The sequence below is a fragment of the Diabrotica undecimpunctata genome, chromosome 7, assembly GCF_040954645.1.
Source record: "Diabrotica undecimpunctata isolate CICGRU chromosome 7, icDiaUnde3, whole genome shotgun sequence".
Lineage (NCBI taxonomy): Eukaryota > Metazoa > Arthropoda > Insecta > Coleoptera > Chrysomelidae > Diabrotica > Diabrotica undecimpunctata.
The window spans coordinates 98046966-98054119 of record NC_092809.1 but is presented as its reverse complement, the minus strand read 5'-3'; the positions used below and the strand labels follow the sequence as shown (position 1 = coordinate 98054119).

The 7154-nt window shown below is 33.1% G+C and overlaps 1 protein-coding gene across 3 annotated transcripts in view; it reads left to right on the top strand.

The window, feature by feature from the left end:
* The window catches only part of LOC140445628 (dopaminechrome tautomerase-like), a 153089-nt gene that overhangs the window by 95673 nt on the left and 50262 nt on the right, over window positions 1–7154 (top strand). The window lies entirely within an intron of this gene.

Below are 7154 nucleotides of genomic sequence, written 5' to 3'. Positions count from 1 at the left end.
CCACCGGTTTGACATGACTATCAGTTATGTGAGTTATTAAAATGTTCATCAATAGATAGTGTTAATAATAAAATATAATAAATAATTACATTGTCAAATCAGTCTCGGCGCGTGTTAACTCTATTTTACTTTATCTTTGATAACCCACGGTATTAGGATAAAGCCAAATTTTACTATAAGGAAATTTCAAAAGGTGGAATAAATTTGTCATTAAACAATTTGTGAAAAAAAAAATTGGAAAATTTCAATTTTTGTTCTCCTTCCCGTTACTATATCGTGGCAGCTATACATTTTAGAAAAAATTTGTGAAAACAAAAAGGTTTTGCTATTACATTTCTTACAAAATAGAGTTAATGTTAAATTAAAAAAATAGGTATTATTATCGCAAATTAGCAAAAACCATTAAAAAAGAATCATACATCAATGGTTTTTAAATAATTTTTTTCAGGTATTTAAAAACCATATGGAACCTTCATAATTTATTTAATTATTTTAATTTAATTCTTTTAGTCTAAAAAAAAACACTACACAAAAGTTTAGCCCATCGATTAAGTAGTTTCCGCAAAATAATTTTGCAATCTAAATTACTGCAAAAAAGTTATTAATTTTCAAAATTATGCAGAGCCAACAAAAAAGTTTTAAATACTTGAATACTTTTTTCCATATAAAAAGGCACTTAGGCTTTCAAATCATTAAAATCTATTGAATAGAAGAGTCTAGAGAATTTTTTAATTAACTGTACAATTTATAAGCTAATAAACAAATAGAATAACTTTTTTAATTTTCCATTAACTTTTTTTCTAAACTTATATCGAAAGTTCAAGAAGAAATAATAATGATGAAAGGCTTAGAGAATAGATTTTATAGTTGTGTATTATAAAATTATTTAATTTCTTATTTTTAATTTATATCATTTAACAATATTTAATTATAAAAATATTTAATTTTTTTGCATTTAAATATAATATGACTACCTGATCTGGCGAACTTCGAACATCCTTAGAATTAAATAATACGTCAAAGTTCAATAGCTAAAAATTAATAAAAAATTAAAGGAAGTAAATATTATATAAGAAAAAATTAAATCATTTTAATGCTTTCTAATAAACAATATTTTTATTTTTTGTGGTGCGTAAATATCCAGCGATAACTGGATCCCATAGAGTTGATTTGGGCCCAAGTAAAAGGGGACGTGGCAAGAAATAACACCACTTACTTACTTACTTACTTGATGATGTTAAAGAACTTTTTAAACATGCTTTACACAATGTCACTGCCTTAAACTGGAACAAATGCATTCAATATGTGATAAAAGAAAAAGAAAAAATGTGGGACTTGGACAACACATTAGACAACGTGGTGGAACCGTTAATTATTAACGTGACTGCTGAAGACACATCCACGGATGAAGAATAAGTCAATGTAGATGATGCATAACGTCATACTTCTTATTTAATTAATCTATTAGCTATTTAGTATTAGTTGACATTTTTATTATAGGCATATGTATCATTTCCATTACCTTTATTAAAAATTATTAGAATTATGTACAAAATAAAATTATTGACACATTGACAAAATTTTTGATCTTAAAAAAGTAAACTGATTGTTGCGAAACTGTCGATAAAATAATAATTTTTTTTTTGTTTAAAAAACTGACATTTGTATTACTCAAATAACAAATTACATTCTCCAATTATTTATATACATAATATATAAAATATGCTAAAAGTAAAAAAAAGTGATACTTCTTCTTCATATATAACTTTTACAAATGCTGTGAAACCCATTTGCACACCTATGGGCATTTCACACTTGTAAATAAAACCATTATAAGGTTATTAGCTATTGCCTAGGAGACTCTTTAAACCTTATTACTATGGAGCATATTTATATAAGTACTGGTTTTCAAACGGAACTTGCACGTTTATTTACTGCACCGGTTACTAAGGTATGATTCAAAGACTAGATAGCAAAAGTTAGAGACAGCGTTTTGTACCTCATAAAGTAGTCCATGATGCCATACACAGTCAAATACTATTTCTACGACCAAAAATGATGCAGTGCATACTTTCTTTCCTTCTACACTCCTTATAATTTCGTTTATGAGTCTATGATAAATGATATCATCTGTAATGATGATTTAGACATGATCATTCTAGTATTGTAAAGTATAATGCTCTTGTCCGATACCGATTTGATATTGACGAATTATGTGGAAGAAGCCAATTTAGCATTTAAGTCCTTTTAAAAAGGGTTTCCCAAATATTTTGGTTAATACTGATGCTATTTCAGTAGATGCTAATCCATAAATTTCATTGGAACCCTAACTGGGACATTGAACTAAACTTCACTCTGAATAGGGTGAGAAAGGGGGCTAAACTCTTAGGAGCGCTATCTGGAAAATTCGGCAGCAGCCAACACAAAACTTTCCTGCATACATATAAAACCTATATAAGATCAATTGTTGAGTACAGGGCCTTGCTTAACAACATAGCAACAACATGGCATGACTGCGATCATGGTAACCGAAAGAAAACTTCTAAAGAAAATCATAAGCAAACGGGCAGACTATGGGCATTCATCCACCAAATCTCTGATATACCCCTCGGACCTCTTTCCTCTTGTACAAACTTCTCAACTTGGCTGGAAACGAACATCCTGATAAGTACTTCGACACCCAAGAAGCGACGCCACGCAACATATCGCACATACTAACATATCGCATATACTAATAAGCTGCAAGCCAAAATTCTTAATTAAAAGAGCTATTTCCACATGTATAGCTGGTAATAAGCGAAGATACCTCTCAAGACGACATGGCTAAAAATGTTCCTCAACTAACAATTCTGACTACTGCTCTTTAGCAACCTAGTCGTCTCCTAATCTCTGCAAACTACATCTAGTACAATTACATTCGTAAACTAATGTCTGCTTTTGGCCCAATTCACTCCCTGGCAAGGGAGCTTCCACACCTTGAAGAAACGCTCCACCTAAACAAGGTATAATAAGGTTGTCATTTATTCATTCAACGGAGTGTCGATCATTCAACGGAAAACTGATCTGGTAAGAATTCTAATCTTTGCCTTTTAGTTTTTTTACTTTACTTAATCAGTAGACCCATTTGTACCTTTCGGTGTTGGGCCGTTTAAAATACAATTCATTACATTTCAATATTTGACAGTCTTCTGAGGTGTCCTAGCTCTTAACGAACTTTCTCCATTCCTTCCTATTGGATGCCATCTGTGTTGCTTCCTGCCAAGTCTTACCCTTACTCTGCAGTATCTGCGAGATGTCACTATTCCATTCTTTAATGGGTCTTCCTCTTCTGTTCTTCCCTATTGGTTTGGCGTCCCACACTCTTTTAACTTGTCTATTATTGTCCATCCGGGTTAGATGTCCGAACCATGCCAATTTTTTCTCTTTGATTGACTCGAGTATTGGTTTGATTTTGAGTCTTTCTCTTATTTCTTCATTTCTGATTCTATCAGTTCTTTTTACTCCTATCGTTCTTCTGAGGTATTTCATCTCTGCTGCCTGAATTCTGCTCTGATGTCTTTTGTTTAATACCCAATTTTCTGCTCCATATGTCACTGTAGGTCTATATATTGTTTTGTATATTGTCATCTTGGTCTTTGTTGATATTTCTTTGTTATTAAGGAATCCTCTATTTAGTGCTTGGAATAGTTTTCCTGTGTTTTCCAATCTGTTGTTAAGATCATCCTCGATGTCTCCTTTGTTGTTGATTACTGTTCCTAAGTATTTGTACGAATTTGTCTGTATTATTTTTTGTTGGTCTATCATTACTTCTATTTGATCTTCCGTCCCTTGTTTCCTTGATATTTTCATTATTTGAGTCTTCTCTTTGTTTACGTTTAAGTTGTATTTGCTTGCTTCTAGGTTCCATTTCTCTAAGTTGTATTTCAGTTTTTCTGCAGTTTCCGCAATTGACTATGTCGTCTGCAAATATACACATCTCAGCACATACTAACATATCGCATATACTAACAAGCTGCAAGCCAAAATTCTTAATTAACCCTAGAAAGGTGGACTATCGTAAATTTGACGACGCTCCTCGGTTTTCGCCGCAGTTCGGGTGCAGTCGCGTAACCTCTGCCCATACACTTCTCAGTAGCTGTTTCTTTAGTCTTGATTTAACAGGCGGTGAGTGCGTTTCTCCACTACTGTATTTATGTATTAGATTTTTTGAGGGCACGTCGTCAATTTTACGAAAGTCCACCTTCTACGTTAGTTTTTTTCTCTCAAGTTTATTTGGACGCCGGTGACGTTTTTGGTAAGTCATTATCTAATTCTTTTTTATATTTGTAGTAAATATTATTTTATTTAATTGTAGCACTATGTCATCACGAAAACCTTTAACGGCAAGTGAAATAAACGATGAAATACAGCGTATAATGAATGGTGAAGATAGTGAGCAGGAACCTTTTGAAGATAGTGGAAGTGACTGGGAGTTAGAAGAAGATGCTTTGGAGTTTGAATCGGACGATTCAGATGAAGAAGATGACTCTAAAAATAGTGATAATTCCAAAATTTTCCAGCCATCCAGTGTATCCAGTTCATCTGTAAATTTAATGGATGCAGATATAAAAGCAATAGTGGTGGAAAGCGAAAAATCTACAGAAGAAGTACCTGGAACATCAGGTGAGAACTCCACTGTTTCTCAGTTTATTGTAAATCCCGGAAAGGCTCTAAAAGGTAAAAACGGGCATAAGTGGTCAAACAAAATACCTTCATTGTCAAAAAGAACGGCAGCTAGAAATATTATTCATTTTATAGCTGGTCCCAAAGGAAATGCCAAAAACTACACAAAAGTTGAAGAATATTTCTTACATTTTTTTTCAGAGGATATATTATGTCGTACTCTGTTACACTCAAATACTGAAATTACAAGACAATCTAAAAAATATGCCAGTCGTCCTAATATTTCTGACATGAGTAAAAATGAGCTACAAGCTTTATTGGCAATTTTGATAATGTCTGCAGCAAATAAAGACAGTCATCTATCTGTGAAATATATGTTTGACAGTAATATATCAGGAAAATTTTATCAGGCTTGCATGAGTGGTCAGCGTTTTAAATATCTCATAAACTGTCTTAGGTTTGATGAAAAAGAAACACGAAAAGAAAGGCAGCAAGATGATCCTTTTGCGCATATACGCGAAATATGGGACATTTTTATTACCACCTGCAGAGAATCATATACACCTTCATCCTATTTGACTATTGATGAAAAGTTAGTAGGATTTCGAGGACGTTGCCCTTTTCGAATGTATTTACCTGATAAACCTAATTCGTATGGTCTCAAAATCGTAATGATGTGTGACAGCTCTTCGAAATATATGATCGATGCTATTCCTTATTTAGGCAAGAAAACCAATACAAATGGTTTGCCGTTGGGTACATATTTTGTAAAGGAACTTACAAAATCAGTTCATGGTAGTAACAGAAATATTACCATGGACAACTGGTTTACATCAGTTAGCTTAGCAGAGGAGTTATTAAAAGATCAGTACAAACTGACAATTATCGGAACTCTTCGCAAAAATAAAAGAGAAATTCCACAGGAATTGTTAAATGTAAAGAACAGAGTCCCCAATACATCTATGTTTTGTTTTGATAAAAGAAAGACATTGGTATCATATATGCCAAAGAAAAATAAGGTAGTTTTACTTCTTTCAACACTTCACGAAGGTGCTGATGTTTCCAAAATAAATGGCAAACCCACTATAATAACTGATTATAATGGAACAAAAGGCGGAGTGGATACATTTGATCAAATGTGTTCGAATATGAATGCGGGTCGTAAAACGAGGAGATGGCCTTTGTGTATCTTCTATAATATGATAAATATTGCAAGTATTAACTCGTATGTTATTTACACCACAAACACATTAAAAGCAAACAGAACAGTTTTATCCAGATACGAATATATGGTTGAATTGGCTCGTCATCTCGCCGAACCCTGGCTGAGAGAACGATTGTGTATTCCAACTTTACGTCGAAATCTTAAGCAAAATATTAAAGATGTCCTCAAAATTTCCGAAGAAGTTGAACGTCCGTTACCTGAAAAAAAGAAACGCAAGGCATGTTTCCATTGTCCGAGTTAAAAGAGGCGCATGACTACCACATATTGCAACCAATGCCATCACGCTATATGTGGCGAACACCGAGGTAATATATGTACAATGTGTGCAAACGAGTAGTGTACATCGACTTTATTTATATGTGTACCACTTACTAATACTTACATTTTTTCTAATTTATTGTAATAAAAGTGTTTATAATTATATTTGTATTTTTTTTTCAATTTTTTGTTAGATGTCGTAAAAATTACGATAGTCCACCATAACTGTCAGTAAATAATAGTCCACCTTTCTAGGGTTAAAAGAGCTATTTCCACATGTATAGCTGGTAATAAGCGAAGATACCTCTCAAGACGACATGGCTAAAAATGTTCCTCAACTAACAATTCTGACTACTGCTCTTTAGCAACCTAGTCGTCTCCTAATCTCTGCAAACTACATCTAGTACAATTACATTCGTAAACTAATGTCTGCTTTTGGCCCAATTCACTCCCTGGCAAGGGAGCTTCCATACCTTGAAGAAACGCTCCACCTAAACAAGGTATAATAAGGTTGTCATTTATTCATTCAACGGAGTGTCGATCATTCAACGGAAAACTGATCTGGTAAGAATTCTAATCTTTGCCTTTTAGTTTTTATCAAAGGCCAAACCGCCCCGCTTTTTTAAGCTGGAGTATTGATCTGATAAGAGCTCTTAATCAGGGTCTGTATTGATCCAAAAGCCAAACGTCAAACGAAAAACGTCGGCGACCAGTTATTGATAGGTCACTTTCCGTTACTTGTCTGTGTATTGATTAATATTTATTAGATTCGATCTAGTATCGATTAGTCTTCTCTTAGTTTGGGTACTGACCAATGCATCATAATTTTATTTCAGCTTTTGTAAAATCTGTTTCATTTTGCTTTGTTTTATTCTATCCTCTCTGGTGATTTGTAGACATCTTCTCACAAAATTCGATTCAGCTGTTCTCTATATAGGTTAATATTTATCATTATGCTCTGAAATATTCTTTTTTTTATTTTGATGTAGATTTATCACCTATCGGGATC